The 22,499-nt window shown below is 41.2% G+C and overlaps 1 protein-coding gene across 3 annotated transcripts in view; it reads right to left on the bottom strand.

Moving 5' to 3' along the window:
• The window catches only part of prkcd.L (protein kinase C delta L homeolog), a 43,298-nt gene extending 27,024 nt beyond the window's left edge, over positions 1–16,274 (bottom strand). The window contains exon 1 of one of the 3 annotated variants that reach the window (XM_018256591.2): positions 16,175–16,274. The gene's annotated coding sequence lies outside the window, so the exon portion shown is untranslated. 3 annotated transcript variants of the gene reach the window in all.
• Between the last annotated feature and the right edge of the window lie 6,225 nt (positions 16,275–22,499).

Here is a 22,499-nt window from a genome sequence, read left to right as displayed (position 1 = left end):
ATATCCTAGGCCACAGCTCCGGAAATGCTGTGGTAAATGATTCCAGGGATGGAGCAGGACAGGCTAGCGGCACGCCCCGGGACAGTTCCCTCGCACAGATAAGGACAAGGTTTATATCAATGCAATTCCACATGAACATTAGGGTGAATCACCAGTCACAGTCCTATGCTGTAATCTGTAATCTCACACTATATTTCTATATTTCTATAGTAATATACACACTCACTAGGGCACTAGGATGACGTGTACAACAGTAGTACTAATGTATTGTATAGTGGAACTACGATTAATTGCTTTCTTACATATTAATGGCTTTATTAGTGAGAAACCTCTGACTATTTGTACCCTTCTGCAAATAAATTATGCTGTTAAGCATTTGGCTGTTCCAAAAGGCTGGCTCACGCTGGGATCCGGTTCTTAGGGCAATGGCACACTAGGGCGGTTATTTAATTTAGTAAGTCCAAATGCCAACTCGAAAAATACAAGTTTTTTTGTTTACTATAAAATCAGAATTTTTACTGATAAAAACCCCTCAAATTTGTCGGGATTTACTATACCCCGCGAATGGAAAAAGTCAGAATGCGAAAATCCGGCATCTCAGACCTGCAATTAAGTGAATAGAGCAGTCCTGAAGATATCCTGATCTGCACTGGGTTTCGTGCAATAATCCGAAAATTTAGTGGTTTTCAAGCAAAAATCCAAAAAATTCATACAATCCGAATTTTTCACTTATTTAATTCGAGTTTTTTTCCCTAACAGGAAATTTTTGGGAAAATGTATTGATAAATAAGGGGAAATAACCCGTGCGGATTTGGTCGGCGTATAATTCAGAAATAAATGAGATACAGTATTTTTGGATTTTGATAAATAACCCCCTAGGAGGTTAGTAGCCCACAGAAGCAGAGCTTTAGGGTGGTGGGGAGATTTAAACTGGCCATAAATGAAAAGATCTTTTTGTTATCATAAGACCACGATTATCTCGAAACGATTGTTTAAATTTATGATTTGTCCATCAACTAAAAAGACCATTTCAAGGGATATTGCCAGGAAAACTGAGGGTAGCTGCCTGCTTCATCCTGCAAACATAAATAGATTGCACTGGGACCATTAAAAAAATTTTAACCTGGCCGATCAATTTTCTGACAGATGTCGGACGAAAAATTGTAAGATGTACGATCATTCGATTCCCACTAACCCCGTGATAATTTGACGGATTGGTCTATGGGGACCTTTAGTCGCCTGAGCTAAATCTTCCCTACTGCAGGGTTTAATCATCCCAAAGTGCCTTCCCACCGTCAAGAATGTGAATTGCCAGGGGAATGGCATATGTGATATTCTGAGACAATTTGCAATTGGTTTTCATTATTTATTATTTGTGGCTTTTGAGTTATTTAGCTTTTTATTCAGCAGCTCTCCAGTTTGAAATTTCCGCAATCTGGTTGCTAGGGTCCAAATTACCCTAGCAACCATGCATTGATTTGAATAAGTGACTGGAATACAAATAGAAGAGGCCTGAATAGAAAGATAAGTAATAAAAGTAGCAATAACAATAAATATGTAGCCTTATGGAGCATATGTTTTTTAGATGGGGTCAATGACCCATATTTGAAAGCTTGAAACAAGAAGATAAAGGCAAATATGTTAAAAAATAAAAAAAATAATGAAGGCAATTGAAATGTTGCTTAGAATTAGCCATTCTATAACATACTAAAAGTCAATTTAATGGTGAACCACACCCCTTAAGAAGATTGCAACCCCTCACAGCCACTTATAGCTCCAATTGTTTGGTGAGATCAACAGTGAATAAATTTTGCCCAATTTGGCTGCTCATGTGCTAGGCCAAATCAGGTTGAGCAGATCACTGGTGATGATTTTTGGAAAAGCCGTGATACACTGTACTGTAGGCTTACTGAGACGCTGCACTGATTTTAATCCTGCCCAACAGACCAGTTTTGGCCAGATATCGGTCAAGCAGCCCAATCGTGAGCACCCCAGACACATGCCAATAAGTTGCCAACTTGCTCTAGAAGGGTCAAGTCAGCAGACATACCTATGGATGAGCCTAGCACTTATATGTATCAGTCACGCATAAGCGGGAGCATGAAAAAGAGCACAATAATAAACCATCAGATATTTTTTAAAATGAATATTCAGAGGATATTATTTGTGGAACACATTTACTAAACATAGGCTGCAGTTAATTGATTTCTAATGTAAAATTTTCCCTTTCAATTATATTTAGTGCACAATACCAGTCTAAACATTGTCTCTAAATCTGGAAATCGCCTTCCACTGATTTTATATATATATATATATATATATTTTTATGTGAATTTGTGTCTGTGTCTATCTATCTAAATATATATTTTTGAATGGAGACAATCCTGCAATGTGTGGAGCCTGCTGCCAGAATAACAACATCTTCAAGTGGCAGCATTAGGGTTCTTTATTTCTTTCTGTTTACCCAACTTACTCCTTTTCACTCTGAAATATCCCAATGACATAACCAGAAAAAAAAAATAGGTATGAATAAAAATAGTAGTATGACTCTTCCGCAGACAGAGTCAACTGCACAGGAACAATAAGTAGTATAAAATGAGAACTCACATTAACAGGGAGGTGCAACGTGTTTCTTTCACTGTTCCATCAGACATATTGCATCTCACACACAACTGCTTCTGCCTTTGAATGTACAGTGTCAGCACCTAATTTTTTAAAGGGGTTCTTCACCTTTGAATTAACTTTCAGTATGGTGTAGAGAGTCATATTCTGAGACAATTTGCAATTGGTTTTATTTTTTTATTATTATTTGCACTTTTTGATTTTAGCTTTTTATTCAGCAGCTTTCCAGTTTGCAATATCGTCAATCTGGTGGCTAGGGTTCAAATTCCCCTAGCAACCATGCACTGATTTGAATAAGAGACTGGAATATGAATAGGAGAGGCCTGGATTGAAAAGGGAGTAATAAAAAGTAGCAATAGCAATAGATTTGTAGCCTTACAGAGCATTTGTTTTTTAGAAGGGGGTCAGTGGACCCTAGTTGAAAGCTCGAAAGAGTCAGAAGAAGGTGGCAAATAAATAAAAAACTATAAAAAAAAAAATTAATGAGTGCTAGTGCTAAATATTGTTCAGGCTGGATTGCTCCCATCCAGTGCTTTGCTCAGGCCAAGATTTTGTGTGCCAGGTGCTAGGAACCAGCGGCCTAAGGGCACCCAAGCCCGAAATTCAAGCCTGGCTTTGCTGCTCCCCGGCATGGGCAGGAAATAAAGCACTGCGTATCTTGTCGGTGCTATATAAATATATGATGATGATGATGATGATGATGATGAAATCCACTACTTTAGAGATGAAATATTCCTATATGAATAATATACATTTGACTTGTTTGTGTAAGTGTAAGGAAAAAGGCAGTATTTTACACAGAGAGCAACCTCCAAGGTGAACTGGAAAGAAAATGCAAGTTGGTGTCAGTGTATAGAAAGCAGATAAGGGCTTTAGTGCACTACATTAATGCTATTCTTTCCTAGGGATCCAAAGTCCAACTATCAGACTCAAGGAAAAGTGTAATAAATAACTCAATAAAGTGAGCCGCCAGGCACCCCTCTATGTTATAGACGCAGCACCCAGTCACACACAGCACCCAGCCACATACAGCACCAAGCCACGCACAGCACCCAGCCACGCACAGCACCCAGCCACGCACAGCACCCAGCCACGCACACCACCCAGCCTCGCACACCACCCAGCCACGCACAGTACCCAACTATCCAACTCAAGGAAAAGTGTAATAAATAACTCATTAATATAGGGAGCCATCAGGCACCCCTCCATGTTTTAGGCGCAGCACCCAGTCACACACACGGCACCCAGTCCCACACACAGCACCCAGTCACACACACGGCACCCAGTCACACACACGGCACCCAGTCACACACACGGCACCCAGTCACACACACAGCACCCAGTCACACACACAGCACCCAGTCACACACACAGCCACATCAGGCCACATGGAAGCTAAGAAATGACACTTTGTTTCACTGAGAAGTGATTAAGTACAATAATATTAAGCAATCACTTGTAAAACAACAGGGTCAGCTACTAATAGCAATGGCAGCTCCTATCACAAGTCATGGATGCACATCCCCTACATGACTTGGAGCACAAAACCAGAAATATATTTTGGGGAAGCAAATGTGGCTTTTTCTCCAAAACAGCCACAGACCATTTCAGTTCAGATGCACGGTGTTTCTGCTTCCAGATTTAGTTGTGTGAAAAATATGTAAATTGTGTCCTATGTATACAGTGTAGGGGACACTAAAGGCACAGAAAGATTTATGATGCATTCATTTACTTAGCTCCACAGGACTGCTTTATAACATCTCACTTACAGCAGGCCCATGCAACTTCAACTGCACTGCACCCAATATAGAAGGTCTGAGCCAGGAGTTTGATATTGGCAGGTACATACATTTGATATTGGTTCAGCGGCTCAGTAATTCAGGCGCACATTCTGAACTGTTAAAATGTGTTACATTAGTTTGATACATTTCTCAGCAGCATCTGTGGAATATTAGCAACTATTCCACCAACTGCTGCCTTTAAAGGAAAACTTTACCCCCAAAATTAATATTTAAGCAACAGATCACATTAAGTGACATATTAAAGAATCTTACCAAGCTGGTTTATATATTTAAGTAAATATTTCCCTTTTACATCTCTTGCCTTGAACCACTATTTTGTGATGGTCTGTGTGCTGCCTCAGAGATCATGTGACCAGAAATACTACAACTCTAACAGGAAGACGTTTGGAAGCAAAAGACAGAACTCTGTCTGTTAATTGGCTCATGTGACCTAACATGTATGGTTTGATTGGGCTGTTTGTGTGCACTGTAAATCATACGATCCCAGGGGGCGGCCCTTATTTTTTTTAAAATGGCAATTTTCTATTTATGATTACCCAATAGCACATACTACTAAACAAGTATATTATTATGAAAATGATTTATTTACATGGAGCAAGGTTTTTAAACATGAGCTGTTTTATGCAATATCTTTTTATAGAGACCTACATTGTTTGGGGGGTATATATCTCCTTAAATGAAACTCAGGGATGCTGTGGACAACAGTAAGAAATGTATCAACTAATGTATCAATGTAGAACAGTTACAGAGTTTTTCACATCCCCTCACAGAGTGAGTTCATAAAGACAAAAGAAGGTGAAAAATGAAACTTTATACTTCAGAAAACCAGTCTCAAATAGAAGGTAACTGGGAAAAGTCTTTTTTTTTCAGTTCAGTTGGTTTATCAGAAATAAAGTGTTGGAAGGGGAACAACCCCTTTAAAGGCAGCTTTATTTGTGTGTCTATAAATATAGAGGGAACAGCGGGTCGACCCGGGGGCGGATTAGGGTTGGGTGTGGGTTAGGGTCGGTGCAGGTCAAGCATTTCTTGGCCTGCACACCACTAAATGGGACCTTTAGCAAAATGTCTCTTTTAAAAAGAAAAAAGGAGACAGAAGAAATAAAAACAATATGAGTCTGCACACTATAATCAGTCTCCCTAATTCTGGCAAGTATGAAAGAGGTTTCTTTATTTCCTATGATATTAATAATCATAAAGGCACCTTGTCTTGCTGGAGACAAAGAGATCTATTTGTTGCCAGTTAAAAGCAGCTCTAATATTAAGATCCCATGGTCTATCCCAGTGACTAAGTTGCACTGTATGTCTGAGAGCTATTGAGCTAGCTTACACATCCAACAAACCAGTTTCCCCATACATCCACCCTATTCAAGCTTTTGTGCTTTGATTTAAATAACAGATATACAAATGTTGCTTTTATTCTTCTGCTCTCTGTCTTACACCCCCCCCCCACCACCACCACCACCACCACCACCACTTGATACAACTTAAAACACGAGAACTGGTTGAACCAGAACTTGGCTTTGCAACCTGCAGCAGAAAAAAAAACGGGAAGCATCTATCGAGTCCGGGCTTGCACTCTCAGGGCCACACAAACCAAAGCTGGCACAGGATTCTATTCCGCTTTCCGAAAGAACAGAAATCCCTCTCGCACAGCAAATGTAGTGTTGTCTCTCAGAAATAAACAATATTTATAGAGCTACACCTACGACAAGGTAACTTATTTAATCACCCAGATGCAACAATGAAACCGTTCTGTAACCAAGGGCAACAAGAGAGCAGAGACAGTCTCCAATTATTTTGACTGCACATAACTGACTGTAGCTAGTTGCTGATAGGTGACTAGGGGTTACCGCAATGGAGCACAGTAAACGAAGACTGCAGTGTTTTAAAATGTGTCAATATTTTACACCTGAATAAAGTAAACACAAAAAGGGACCGCCCTTCCTACACATTGAAGGCGGGAGATGGCGGGAGTCTGTCATGGCAGTGAAACTGCAAGTGTAGGAGTCTGTTATCGGTTTCGGAGCACAGAAATAATACTCTGGGGTTTCCCCACCATAATTGCATTTTTCTGTATGACAAGAATCATTATCTATGGCAGGCTGGCAAACTAAGGCCAGCCACGTGTTGTTCTACAACTACCAGGGCATCTGGGATGATGGGAGTTGTAGTCAAAAATCATCTGCACGGCTACTTCCACTCTACGCATAATATAATCCCCAATAAAGCCTGTTAAAGCTAAACCCAAACATTGGCTGGAAAGCAATATACACCTTATACCATGGAAATAACCAGCTGCCCTCTCCACCCATGTAACGGCTATTAGTGGAAATCATAAACTTCAGGGTTTTTTTGCAGTGAAAAGTATGGGTGAAGAAAAGGATAAGTATTCCTGGGAATGCAAGAGATAGGGGTCAAGCATGGCACAGGAGGGGTTAAGGGTGGCTCCCAATGCAAGTTATTAGGAGATGCCTTATATACATAAGCAAGAAAACAGGTTGTGTTTCACTCTGCAAATATATCCCATGAGAACAACCCACAGATACTGGTATTACCCCTTTGCTCCTCACAGGATTCCTACCATACAAAGAAAACCACAAACAAACAAACAATTTCAGCTGCTGCAGTGCATGATAGGAAATCTAGAAAGACTCCCTGCACCCTTAATGTAACATTCTATAAAATCGTATCGAAAAAAAGAAACGCTATTAGATAATGTTCTACAGGTGGATTCCTGCCTTCTAGGATTGCTCACTCACACCTTTTCATAGTCCTACATATATACAGGTAAGTATGTTAGACGCACTCTGCACAGAAACCAGTACAGCCTGTATCTTAATTGCTAATTAGCCACTTAGCAAGGGGATTTTTGTGTCCTGTCTTAGGGCTCTTACACATGAGTGTTTTTTACCTGCGTTCTGTTTTTCGGCGTTCAGCCGCAGGGGAGCGCAGGAATAGGCGCATTTCATTTTTTCAAATGGGGCTGTACTCACACAGGCGCATGTAGGCGCCGAACGCAGGTTGAGTCGCAACATGCTGCATTTTTCCTGCGTTCGGCACCTACATGCGCCTATGTGAGTACAGCCCCATTTCAAAAAATGAAATGCGTCTATTCCTGTGCTCCCCTGTGGCTGAACGCCGAAAAACGGAACGCAGGGGAGCGCAGGTAAAAACGCTTGTGAGTAAGAGCCCTTATAGACGAGCGTTTGAAGCTGCGCTCCCCTGCGTTCTGGTTTTATTCGTTCAGCCGCAGGGGAGCGCAGGAGTAGATGTATTCAGTTTTTTTCAATGGGGCTGTACTCACACAGGCACATGTAGGCACCAAACGCAGGAAAAATGCAGCATGTTGTGTCTCAACCTACGTTCGGTGCCTACATGCGCCTGTGTGAGTACAGCCCCATTGAAAAAAACTGAATGCTTTTACTCCTGCGCTTCAAACGCTCGTGCGCTCCCCTGCGTTGCACTTTCTTCGGTTCAGCCACAGGGGAGCGCAGGAGTAGACGCAATGAATTATTGTCAATGGGACTGTACTCACACAGACGAATGTAAGCGCCAAACGCAGGTTAGGACACAGCATGTTGCATTTTACCTGCATTCGGTGCTTACATGCGTCTGTGCGTGTACAGTCCCACTGACAATAATTGAGTGTGTCTACTCCTGCGCTCCCCTGCGGCTGAATGGAAGTGCAACGCAGGGGGGCGCAGGCAAAAACACTCGTCTGTAAGAGCCCTAAAGGCATGAGGTGGCCGTTCTAACCATGTGCCACTGTCGGCATGTTCTGAAGTGGACTATTATCGTTTCCTCATTCCCAAGGCAACTCACAAGGTCTCTATTTCTGGTGGCCAAACACCAGTTGCCCAGGTACACCTGTGTGATATGTTTTACAGCAGCAGAACAAACAGACACAATGGTGGAATAAATACAATCACCTTGGAGGAGCACTATAAACATTCTTAGTCCAGTAATTTAAGATGGCCTAACCTAATGTTTGATGAAAGAAAATCTATTGTTAATTTTATTTATTTTATTTTCTGTTTTCTGACAGTATTTCTGCTGGAATAGAAGAATAATAGTAAGATGCTCAGGGTATAACTGAAATTCAGTCCCTCTGCCCCGTAAGAACATTCTCAGCATATGGATCAGAGACTGATGGACAAAGACACCCACTTGGGTCAGTTCTACCAGGAGCCAATTAACCTGCCTGTATGTTTTTTTAATTGTGGAAGGAAACCCAGACAAGCACAAGGAAAACATACATATGTAAATATAATTCATGATGGGGATCAAACTTAGGACCTGCGCTGGCAGAGAAATACCACAGTGACCTCAAGTCAAATGATCACTTTTGACACATGGACAGAGGGGTGTCTTTCTCAAGGTGTTCTTACTAGTGATGTGCCTGACCCCCAACCTGCAAAACCCTTACCTGCACCTGACCCAACCCTGCAGGTAAGGGTTTTGCAGGTTGGGGTCAGGCACATCACTAGTAAGCAACGTCTGCTCATCTCTGCCAAAACAGCACACAATATATATACTCCCAGTGGCATCCTGGGCAATACCTTGCAGTAACTGATAGGTACAGGTATAGGATCCCTTATCCAGAAACCCGATATCCAGAAAGCTCAAAGAATGGCTCCCATAGACTCCATTTTATCCAAATAATCCAAATTTTTAAAAAAGATTTCCTTTTTCTCTGTAATAATAAAACAGTACCTTGTACTTGATCCCAACTAAGATATAATTAATCCTTATTGGAAGCAAAACGAGCCTATTGGGTTTATTTAATGTTTAAATGAATTTCTAGTAGACTTAAAGCATGAAGACCCAAATTACAGAAAGATCCGTTATCTGGAAAACACCAGGTCCCGAGCATTCTGGATAACAGGTCCCATACCTTTACAAGCTTTTGAACTCAGATATCCAAGCCTAATATGTTTGCTAACAGCCTACGCTATTCTACACTGGTATACGCCTCTCTGCTGTTAAAACTTGCACCACTATATAGATATAGGGAACACATCACTACAAAACCAATGTGGTTGAGGCACATCTTTTTTTTGCCCCATGTCTTTAAAAATAAAATAATAATTTTGAGGTAAGGCCTACCCTACTCCGTTTATAAGCAGATTTGTTAAAGGGCACCTAACATAGTAAAACTGCTGCCTCCACTGGACGTGTGGGCTTATAGAGCTTACACTTGCTCCTAACCACGTGCACCAGGAGGGAACTCCCATTGTGGACCGTCAAGTTTTGTCAGACTCTTGTGCATAATGAGCAATCTCGTGCATGCATATATTTAGCAATCTCGTGCATACATGCATTTAATGAGCAATCTCATGCATGCATACATATCATGAGCAGTTTCTGCATGCATGCATATAATAGGCAAGCTTGTGCATGCATATAAGGGGTCTTACAGAGGAGCAGTTTTACCTGCGCTGCGCTTTCTTCCGTTCTGTCACAGGGGAGAGCAGGAGTAGACGCATTGAATTATTGTCAATGGGGCTGTACTCACACAGATGCATGTAAGCACCATACGCAGGTTGGGATGCAGCATGTTGCATTTTATCTGCGTTCGCCACATATATGTGTCTGTGTGAGTACAGCCCCATTGACAATAATTCAGTGTGTCTACTCCTGCTCTCCCCTGCGACAGAACGGAAGAAAGCGCAGCGCAGGTAAAACTGCTCCTCTGTAAAACCCCTTATATGCATGCACAAGCTTGCCCATTATATGCATGCATGCAGAAACTGCTCATGATATGTATGCATGCATACATGAGATTGCTCATTAAATGCATGTATGCGACTGAACGGAAGAAGCGCAACGCAGGGGAGCGCAGGTAAGACCGCTTGTCTGTAGCCCTAATAAGCAATCTCATGCATGTATATAACAAGCAAGCTGGGACATTCCTCATAATTTGTGTGCTTTGATTCCCAATGTGGTATCCAATGTTCCCTCTAATTCCTTCTTGGCTATATGCGCAAAAGAATTAATTTGAAACTTGTGTACACAGTTTTTAAAAAATGCCATATTTTATAAACTGAACTTATTGTACCAGCCTAAAGATTCAGCATCGTAATAGCAGCAATGATCCAAGACTTCAAACTTGTCGTAGTGGGTCACTATCTTGCAAAAAATTTGGTTGGCCAAGCTGATGCTACAGGCTGATTATTAAATTCTGATGCTAATTGCACTGGTTTCTGTGCTGCCATGTAATAATTAGCTGTATTAATTACATCAGCCTTATATTGTGACATTCATATTCTATGTGTACTGTATATTTTGTGTCAGTCCCTAAGCTCAGTAAGTGACAGTAGTATGGAGCATGTGCAGTGAATCAGCAGAAAAGAAGATGGGGAGCTTCTGGGGCATCTTTGGAAACACAGATCTTTACTGCTAAAGGGCTGTGGTTTCCTTGGGCTGGTAGAGAAGCCCAAATATATATATAATATACAGCATTTTTAGCCTACTTCTTTAGTTAAGCTTTCGTTCTCCTTTAAAAACTGTGTGGTCAGTTCAGAATCGATACAAAAGTTTGTATTATCGAACAAAATTCTGTGTGTGCACTGTCCTCAAAATGTACGTGCTTGCGCATGGGCACACAACCTAGAGGGAACATTGGTGGTGTCCATACCAGGAGCTCTTTTCTGGTGCGGGTGGCATAGTGCTTAAAAGGAGCTAAGCCCAAATAGTATGGATTCTCCCAGTCAGAGTGCAGGGTTCAAATATTTTAAAGATATTTAAAGATTTTACTGTAATAAATGCTCTTTAATAACAGGTTTTGGGTGCAAGACAGGAAGTAACTGTCCCACAGTCAGCAATTTTTACAGCACCTATAATAGAACTCCTAAGGCTGTTTATCCCATCTACAAAATAAGCATTAATGTTACTTGAAAATAACCACAACACAAAAAAATGTTCCATCTGCTAAGTGAGCCCTCCCAGGCTCACTTTCCATTCCAACAAATGGAATTTAACAATGAAAAAAATGCAGCACAGCTGTACAACACAAATCCACTGGGACAGTGCTCTACGTTGATCGTCAGAATAAACAATGCTAAATAAAAAATGCAAAGAATATTCATTTGTGCACATTAAAAGAAAAGGAGGGGGTAATGGCAGGGTTAGGGGCAGATGGGCTACTTTCTTGTGTGCACCCGGCAATTGATCAGATAAATAACAGAGCAATTCTACATGCAGCCTATCAGATTACTCCTGTCCAGGACATCCGTTCTGGCTAATACTATGGGTCTCGTCTACTAGAATTCCGGCAGAATTCTGTCAGTGTCTGCACTGTGTTGCACACTCCTGATCACAGAGAACTGAAGCTCAATTGTAGTCTTATTACAGTGCTGGAATAAAGACAAAGGGGGGATTCACAAAAGTGGTGATATTAAGACAAAATAAAATGGAGATAGATTTGTCATATTTTCCCACCATATTCACAAACTTCTAAATTCCTCTTCTGTGATTTTGTCTTTTAAACAGACAGTTTCCAGATTTTGTCTGTTGCACAACATTTTACACTTTTCCTAAATTTGTATTCAACGATTCCTTGCCCCATTTTAAAGGCCAGTTGGGGGAACAAATGCTTTATCACCTATACTTTTAGTTAATTTCTCTCAGTTAATAAATTCAGCACTACATAACATGGGCTATATCCATTAGGTGCTGTCTCCTGTTGAAGGGGGAGCAAAACCTCCAGGCAAGTTTTTAGTTTGAAACGGGGCAAACGCATGCGCAGTTGAACGAAATAGGCGACTTTTTAGTTAAAGTTGGGCTTTTCATTCTACTGCACATGTGCAGCCGCGCGGAGAAATTGGAAGACGGAAGAGGATCGATCCATGGTGCTCACTGGAATAAATCCGGGCCAGTGCAGTTTTCTGCTGATAGGAGCACCGGCCCGGGGTTCAGGTAAGTCAATACAATCAATTGGGGGTGCCTAACATTTGGCACCCCCAAGTGCAGGATGCCTTTCCTTCTCCTTTAAGAACCAATGCACAGATCCACCTACCTATTTGTAGTAGGTGTGGTTTAATAGGTGGCCATACCTAATAAATTATAACATTTTGACACTATATAAATAAAGCAAAGCAAATAATATAAACTGTGGGCAAACTATTACATATGTGCCCAGTATTTTCTGGTGCTTTTGTTATTTTTTTCTTTTGTTCTATATCTCTCCAACTTGGAATTTCAGCACCTATTTTGATGCTAGGGTCCACCAGACTAAATTTGAATAAGAGACTGGAAGATGAAGCGAGCCTGAACAGAAATATTAGAGATGCACCAAATCCAGGATTCGGTTTGGGATTCTGCCTTTTCCAGCAGGATTCGGATTCAGCCAAATCCAAGTGCCTTGCCAAACTCCAAAAATAAAAATCACGTGACTTTTCATCACACAATCCCAGGAAATCAAATCAAGTGCTGCTTGAGCAATTCTCTTTCTCCCTCTTTTTCCTAATTTAGATATGCAACTTAGGGTTCAGATTCGGTTTGCTATTCGGCTGAATCTTCCACAAAGGATTCGTTTTTAGGCCAAATCTTAAAATAGAGGATTAGGTGCATACCCATTAAAGAGGTTGTTCACCTTCCAACACTTTTTTCAGTTCAGTTGTTTTCAGATAGTTCACCAGAATGTTTTTAATATTGAAGTTTTAGGTTTAATTATTTTATTTATGTCTTTCTAGAGCAGCTCTGGGAGGGGGAGTCACTGACTCAACTGTTCTTAGCTGATCCATACATTTCTTATCTTTGTCACTGCTGAGCAGAATTTCAGATTTTCATTAAGGTTTGTGACACACGGGCAGATTCAGAGAGATTTGTTCGTAGTTTTCTTCTAAAGCAACTTCGGAAAATGAAGCGCCGCGTGTGCTTTAGAGCACGGGAAGACACACGGAGGCAGTTCGGGCGCAGGGGACTAAATCTCCCCGTGTGTCACAAGCATTAGGGTAAGGACACATGCGCCGGCGACAAATTGCCTCTTCTTTGGGGCGACAATCTCCCGGAACTGCCTTCCCCTACCTTCCCTCCAGCTATAATGAACAATCGCCAGCGGGATGGCACTCGCTGCGCTTCATTTTCCGAAGCTGCCTCACTAACAGTTTAGAATCTACACCTGAAATACTGAGCTACCAGACTGAAACAACAGAGACGGGGAGACTTGTCCTCCACGTTAAAATCTGTGCAACCATGTAAAAACAAAGAATAAGAAGAACAAAAAAAAAGGCAATTGAAAAAAGTCTTTACTTTTGGTAAACAATTTAAAAAAAAAGTGTTCCTAAGGTGAACAACCACTTTAACAGTAGCGGAATCCCAGTCTGCCCACAAAACAGTGGAAGGCTAGAAAACACTCAGTTTGTTTCTTGCTTTTCAAGTCTGGACCTAAACTTTAAGGGGGGGGGGGCGTGTTAATGTTTGGGCTAATTGGCAGGAATGCTGTACTACCCCAATGCACTCATCTTTCAAGTGCTGAGTGTCTGTTTCTACTAACCTCCTTGCTTTAGGGCAGGAATGTTAAAACACGTTATCATCACAAAGTATGGCAGCAAATCCCATATTACTGTAAGAACTGTACAATTATTATAATAAGAATTTACACATGCTTGAAAAGCACCAACATATTCTGAAGCACTGTACAAATACTGAAGATAAATAAGACCCTGCTCAATAGAGCATTCTGACAATTGCCATCTTCCTGGGGAGAAGCAAGCCCAGGATTATTACCAGTTGCTGAACCTATCGCATAGTACTACAATTCTATATACACACACACACAGCAGCTGGCAGCACAAAACTTCAGCTGATTTCTTTTATACAGGTTCCTGGTTAAAGGGATACTACAATCCAAAACTCATTTCAGGCAGGATGTTAGACCACGCTGGTCTAAAGGCACCCCTACAAAAATAGCCAGAATCTCAGCCATAAAGCAGGATAGAACTGCTGTGAGAGAAAGAAAGGAAACCTAAACATTAAATTCTATCAGAAACATATATTGAATACTAATAATATTTCACTATAAAAGCACAACATTTCGACTAACTATTCAGCACATCTAACGCATCCCTCCAGCAAGACAGTTCTGTCAATCTGCCGACTTGTGCTACATTGTTTCAAAAGCTAAACTACAGAAGGCCGGCAAACACCTCTTTAAATAACAATAATATATACAAATAACTTAAAACCATTGCAAATTTGTAATGAATGTATAATGCAAAACTCATTTCAGGTTGGATGTTGGACCACTGTGGTCAGATAGCTCCCTTGCAAAAATAGCCAGAATCTCAGCCATAAAGTGTGATAGAAGTGCTGCTAAAGAAAGGAAGGAGACCTAAACCTCAATTTCTACCAGAAACATATAAACTACTGTACTGAACTTGGGAAGTTTTGGAAACATTAAACACAAATATTTGTGTTATATGTCTAAACCATCCTCCTATTTCATGCTCTTCATTCAGATATTTATTATGTTAACGTGACATAAGAAATAGTGGTTTGTTAATTATAGCAATATACAATTTCCCATTCATCGGTATTTAAGTAATATTTTCCATGGAACAGAATGCTAACAATGCTTTTATGGATGTAGATCATTATGGGACAGCCTCACTAAAAGTAGACCTGGCATTAGTAAAGTATGGGCCCTCCTGCCTTAGTGTATATTTACAATGAGAGCTCACACAGCACAACATGGAAGGAGAATACACAAGATGTGGATCCAGCAGTTGTGTGTGTGTGTATATTGTACGCATGCCACATGCACATGTGTAAGCATACAATGTCAGCCTCTGCCCCCAGCTGTGTGCCACTGACAGTACAGCCATTACATCATTACACTAAACTTTTACTTCCAACAGATGAAACCCAATCTGAGCACAAGAAATGGCTGGCATGATGAAAGACCTGCTGAACCACTAGCTCTGCCACTGCCTGGCTAAGGATTATGGGAGTTGTAGGCTGCTCCTGGGACAGTAACATCAGACATGATACAGGGAGGCTCTGTAGGTATCCAGCAGGCAGAGAGAGTGGGTAAGACAAGGGAGGAATTAGCTGCACAGAGCCCTTGCAGCAGTTTTAGATTGTCAGCTCCATGACCCTGTTTATTGCATTAGCAATACAGACCAATCAAACGCATGATGCAGTGACTGGTTATACCAAACAGGAATGATCTATGTTTAAATCGGTAAGTTTCACCGACCTTTTAACTTCTCCAGCTGTGGTTGAACTACAACTCCCAGACCAGCAGTCCCTCCCAGTAGCAGTATCACTATTAAGCCTCTTCCAGTGCCCGAGGAGTCCGGCCAGATCCGGGTACCAGTCCCCACCCAGCTGCAGTTCTAGGCATTTCTGGGCTGCACGTCAGGCCGGATACTTCTCCAGCACTTTGGTCCCACCCCAGGCTCTTGCTGAAGCACAAATGGCACCTTCGCCTTTCTGTTCATCAACTGGTGTAAAGTTTTTCTTGGAAGAACTAATTTGAACCTTGTGTAAGTCTTTTACGCTTCAAAAGCTCCCCCCTCCGTTCCACAGACAATGGTACCGGCCACTCACCTGTCAAGCAGGGCTGCGAGTCCCCGGTCACAAAAGTCCGTTCCTTGGAGAAGTGTTTCTTGCTAAAAGCTGCTTCCTTATTGCTTTCCGTGTGTAATGAAGTCGTGTCCCCCTCCCAGTATTTCCCTCCTCCTCGCTGGCTCCACCCCCTCGCTTTCCTGTACTTTCCTTCCCTCCTTGTCTCACTAGGTTTTTACCTTACTTGCCTGTCTTCCGTCTCTCTCTGTCCCCACACCTTCCCCAAGTGTCCGGATGCGACTTGTCCCCTCCTCCTCCAGATCAGCTCTCAGTCAGTGCCACGCCCACTCGCCTTGTACCAATTTGTTTCCTGCCCGTGAACTTCCTTGTCTCAGTCTCCTGCCCGCCTCTTACCCGCACAGACTCTCTCAAGCACCATCATTGTTTCTGTCACAATTCAGATCAGGGTTGCCAGGTATAATTTTCAAAACCAGCCCAAGTCAGCTACAAAACCAGCCCAAAACTAGCCAATAGGCACGTCAAAAGTAGCCCAAAAATAGCACAATATGTGCAGTGAAAAAAGTCTAAAAAATAAATGAATATATGTGAAAATACGCCTTTTTCAAATCTTTACAGTTTCTCAAATTTTTCTATGAAGCAAAATGGGACAGAATCGGGCGTCTCCAGGGGCGTAACTACAGCGGGGGCCCAGGGCAGGGCCAGAATTACCAGGGCGCCCCAGGCAACCTTGCCCACAGCATCGGCCCTCCGCCACGAGACCGCACGTGAACGCATGCGCACTGGCCGGGTGCATCACTAGAAGAGCAAGTATGTACGCCATCCTCCCTTTGTGCCAACCTAGAGAGAAGACCAGACTCTGCAGACCGGACTGGGGTAGGCAGCCGAGAAAGTTACTGGCACCTGGATCCCTCCAAACTTTGCGCCCTAGGTACATGCCTACTCTGCCTACCCTTAGTTCCGGCCCAGGAGGTATAGGGGTCCCATATGGCCCTAATACATATACAATTCCAATAAATATTGGTAAAACAGCTCAAACTCTAGACATTTTGGTGGCCAGCAGATTTTTGCCCCAAAATTATCTGAAATTGAGGAAAGTCATCGGAAAATACGAGAATGCTGGGGTACAGAGCCCAAAATCTGGTAACTCCCGACTTCTACACAAGTCCCATTGCATGCTGGGTATTGTAGTCTTACATTAAACTTGACAGTTGGCAAATTGTTAAGCAAAAACTACATTACCCAACATGCATTGGGAGACGCAGGCTTGGCACATTCAGGCAAGAAAAAACTTTGGCTGGTCTCCAAAGTACAAACCAGCCAAAGGCCCAAAATCCGTATCGTGGCTAGTTTATACTTTCAAATCCCACCTGGGCTTTAAATTAGTAGCCCAATTTGGCTGGAAAACAGCCAACCTGGCAACCCTAATTCAGATCCACCTCTACCCAGGAACGATCTTACCCTGGCCCCCCATCAGAGAAAACGTAATAAAAATAAAAAAATAATATTATATGTTAACCCTATTGTTAGATAGCATTAGTGTATACCTTAGAGATGTCAAACCTGTGGCCCTCCTACAGTTATTGATTGAGTCCCTCCTCATAAAAATGGCCCCCAAGCACTTTCCCTCAGCCAGGGCTGTAATACAAAGTGAGATTATTATTATAATCTTATTAATACAAGTAAAACCTGAAGGCATAACTACTATTCAGTAGACTGCAGGGAAGACAGGGCAGGGGGCACACAAAATCATGGCTGGGAAAGTATGGGAGAGGAGTGAGCACTGAGGAAGGTCTACCATCAAAGGCAGGAGGGACAACTCACGAGAAGCCCAAGAAAACTATGGCTGAATGATGAGTAGGGTGATTTGAGAACCATGGGAGTACATAACTGGCGTTGCTGTGCGTTGGATCGGGAAGAGCGGAGAAGCGTTGTGGAGGAGGCCAGGGCTCTGCAAGGGCCATAGCACCACAGGGTAAGGTAAAGTAAGACGTTTTGCCAGGCACAGTTTTAGGGTGGGGCAGACACTAATGCTTTAGGGGCCACTTGACCTGGAGGTTATAAAGACATTTTAAAGTGGATGTTCACCTGAAGGCCCATGGCACACTGGGTGATTCAATGGCAGCAAGAATTCACCGGCACACAGGTAATGCAAGCAGGTTATACCTTGCTAAATGTTTATTGCAGCATGCAACGTTTCGGGGTTGCCCCCTTTATCAAGCACTGGGTGATTCAACCAGTTCTGGGCTCCAGTGGAGAACTGCTGTAGTCAAAACACACAAAATGGCCTCTGCTTGGCAGACAAATGTGGTGTCAAATGGATGCCATTTTACCTTGCTTTCAATTAGACTAAGAGGGGAATTCACAAAAGTGGTGATATTGAAACAAAATAAAAGTGGACATAAAAATGTTGGATTTCCCACCAAATTCACAAACCTCTCCACTTTTGTGAATTTGTCTTTTAAACAGACAGTTTTCAGATTTTGTCTTTCGCACAACTTTTTTAACGACATTTTTTCTGAATTTGTCTTTAGCTCTTACTAAATCTGTCAGCCAATGCCATCACAGTGAACTTCAAAAGAGGCTGGCACAGGCCTGGACCCACGAGATAGTAAAGCCGGAGTCAGATGGTAAAAGGTTAATAAAAGCTTAAATTTTATTTTCCATAAATTAAGAACCAAGGCCTGATGCGTTTCGTGTCACAGGCTCAGGGAAATGATACATAACTTTTCCTGGGCTTTCTAAATCAGCCTACATGTTTGTGTAATTATACTTCTGTAATAAGATATAAGGGTCTAAATACAAAAAATGCTATTTTGCATAATAGTGGAATTTGAATCAGAAATATGTTTTATTATTTTAGGTCAAGTGTCTCAGTGTTGCTAAAACCAAAATATTGTCTGGTAGGCTTTACTTTTTCTTTAGATTTATATAATATAAGTTGCTTATTTTATATAATATTATATAAAATATACTTTTTTTGTTTAATCAGTGTTTTATTTGTACCTGACTATAAAATGCTAATCCCTATTAATATGCTAATAACTCTCTATAAGAGGTGTGTAACAAAACAAAGCAGATTATTTTAGAATTGATCTGACACACGGGGAAGAGTAATAATGAGCTTTATTTCATTTTTTTTAAATGTCAGGAGAAAATTACGTTTAAAATGTTGTTTTTGCGCCATTTGAATAATTTGAAAGACAAATTCATAAAAGTGTCTGTAAAGTGTCTTTCACTAAAAAATCCTGTGGCTGTTGAGTTGGAATTTAGGTAGCTTTCTGTTTGTGAATTTGGAGAAAGTATTTTACACCAGTTTACCACCACTTTTACTCCAAAAATGGTCTATCTCCACTCTTGCGAATTCCCCCTAAGACTTTTCATGCACGCACAGTAGAGTGAAGCCCAAGCACTTTAGTGCATCGACCCACATCCACCTACTGGGCCAAGGTATTGGTGGGACAGGCCTAGCAGACAGGCCCTATTCATAGCCCAATATGATGCAGACTACAGCTGGCCATAGACACTCTGGGGGTCATTTATCAACACTGGGGCAAATTTGCCCATTGGCAGTAGCCCATAGCAACCAATGAAATTGTTGCATTCAATGTTCTACTTACAGCTGGCTTTAAAAAGCTAATCACTGATTGGTTGCAATGGGTTCCTGCCCATGGGCAAATTTGCCCAGTGTTGATAAATAGGCCCCACTGATAAAATCATATGAAAGGATGTTTTGTTAATTTTTGTGTGTGGGTTCAGAATAATTGTTCCAACAATTTTTCGTACCATGGGGATTACCCGTTTAGTTGCTCAGACAGGTTAGAAAATTTCTGCCGGAGAACGATAATATCTCTGCATGTATTGCCTGACAATATCCATGGGTGACTGTCACTACTGATTCCGGGACGTAACTTTCATATGATTGCTGTCTGTCAATTAATGGGCAGAACCTTGTCTGATTTGTTATTTTATCTACTTTAATCCTGCAATCTGAATTGGCCTGTTTATGACCAGCGTAAGCCTGATGTGTTTTCTCCTCTGGCAAGTAACGCACCACTATGGCGTTCATCCACCTGTCACTGCACACACAGGAAGGATTTCCATGTTTCACACAAGCATTTCTCATTCTTCAATGAGATTTCAAAGCAGCCTTATTTATATTTAGTATTTCCAACCGAGTTTGATTGGAGGAACTCAGCACTGTGAAAAATATTTAACATTTGCATAAGATAAATAATAATAAATTGTGCTTATAAAAATGGCATGAGAATCTTATTTCTGTGGGTGTGGCGTCCGTCCCTTCAGCTGTCAGGTTCCTCATTCTCACGCCGTGACCAATGCCTTTTACTTCTCTTTTATTTTCTTTAAAATTTAAAATGAAGCACAGACAGAAAATCTCATGTTGAGCGGTAGCCACATTCCTCTGCAGGGAAATCAGTTTCTAACTGTTCTGCTCTGGGTTACCAATTGAACTCAACAAATGCACTTCTGTCTTACCATCATTTTCAAAAGAGAGAAATAACAAGGGATCGCATTATCGCTTCTAAAGGGCAACTATACTGTGCCATTAGGGAACTTTTTATGCAAACTGGGATTTTATCTGTGGCAGGACTGTTAAGGTGGCCTACAAAGATCTGCTGTATAATTGAATAATCTTAAAGAACATGAATAATGTGGTGCATTTGTTATGAAATGTAAATGTTTGTACAGGAATTAAACCTTTTTTTTTTATTTCAGATTTGGCAAGGCACATTATTTATCTTAACCTTTTTATTGCTCTTTCTGTCTCCACCTTCTCTCCTTCAGCACCATTTCCAGTGCCAGTTCTGACTCCTGCCTGACATTCCCTGCAGCAGGCTTTTATTCAGATTTCTTATTAGTAAAATGTTTCTACCTCATTAGGAAGCAGGAATCGTTTTCATGGTGCTTCGTAAAGTATATTTACTTATCCCTCTGTTTGCTATGTTTGCTTGTTTACAAGCTCAGACTAAGTTCAACAAGAGGGCTGGTTATAATATTAGGCATGCACAGAATCTACTATGTTCAATGAATATGTCTTGTATATGTCATAGTTTTTGCGTTTTGTTTAGTGCCTATGCATGGTTTTTATTATTTTTTTGCACAAACAGGCAATTTCTGAAATGGAAATGAAACTCACATTCTACTTTAGCCATCCAAGGAGAAGCCCTCTGAATAATGAACTGCTCCTTATTGCATAGTATAACAAAGGCTACAACTGGGGGAAAGAATGGGGTTTGTTTACACAGAGGGCTTCTCAATGGACTGGGGATTTGTTATGATTGTGCTCCTACAAACCAAAAGTAGAATGTGACTTAACTTCAAATTTCAGATTTGCCATGTTTAGTGCAAGAAATAACAAAAACCGTCGATATTTCATAATTAAAGCATTAGTTTATATAATCAACATAAAACATATTCATTAAACTCATGTTGAAAAAATGGGCGTACTGCCCTTTTGATAAATCACAACTAAAAGGAAAGGGAAGGGCAACTGTTGACCCAGGTGTCAATGGCTAACCAGGAAATGAACAGGTCGCACCCCTACCAAATAATCAGACCAGTTGGCCTCGTGGTGAGTTGGTTAAATTAGTGCAGTATGACTATTCACATGTCTACCAATATTGTTGTTAATGGATGATTAGTCAGGTATTACACATTTTGTCCCTTGTGTTGCCAGCTGAACCCCGTACACAGGCCAGGGGTCTAATGACAAGAGTTGCCAAGTTATAGTCCAATATTGTCCCTTGTATGGCCAGATTAAGACTGATGAAAGCAAGATTCTTGTTACTATTACTGTATTCCACTGCTCCTTAAGGCCTGAAAGACTGTTTATTAAACACGTTATAACTTCTAGAACACTGTTACATGGATGTGTGAACCATGGACCACAGATTTATTTAATATAACATGCCCCTAATACAACCAAATATATATACCCCTCTACTCACTATTTTTCCACCCCACTCGCAACTCACTACATCCCCCCTCCACTCAGCAACTTTCACTCCTGTGCTCTACTTGCCTGTGTTGTGATCCTGATTACAGGGCCAGAGGATAAGGGGCAGCAGAGGTATATGTATCTAGGAGCCTTGTATCCCCAACCCACTTTTGCTCACTAGGCATATGCCTCTTCTGCCTACCCCTAGTTGAAATTAAATAATCCATAGTGATAAAGTATTAAATATTTAGGGGTATGATATTTAAATCTGTGTTATATTCTCCAGTCATTCACCTATGGAAGACAATGAGATTACTGTTTCAGAGTTCTATCTATTTCTGTTCTCTAACTACAGCCATTTATTTTCATCCTCATGTCTTCATTAAGCATGATTATCCCATTCACGTGCTTTTGAAACGTTGAAAAGTAATAGTGTTTTAACTTTCTTTATGCTCTTTCACTGACAGCATGAGCCTTGAGCCTAAGAACAATTCTTTAAAACTGCACGACACGCAATTTATACCCAGGCGGCATTACAGGTGTTGCAATTTGGGAAACCGAGCTTACTCTTCTCACAGTTAATGTGT

Source organism: Xenopus laevis, chromosome 4L (genome assembly GCF_017654675.1).
Source record: "Xenopus laevis strain J_2021 chromosome 4L, Xenopus_laevis_v10.1, whole genome shotgun sequence".
Lineage (NCBI taxonomy): Eukaryota > Metazoa > Chordata > Amphibia > Anura > Pipidae > Xenopus > Xenopus laevis.
The sequence above is the reverse complement of the archived record's forward strand: the minus strand, read 5'-3'. Positions and strand labels throughout refer to the sequence as shown.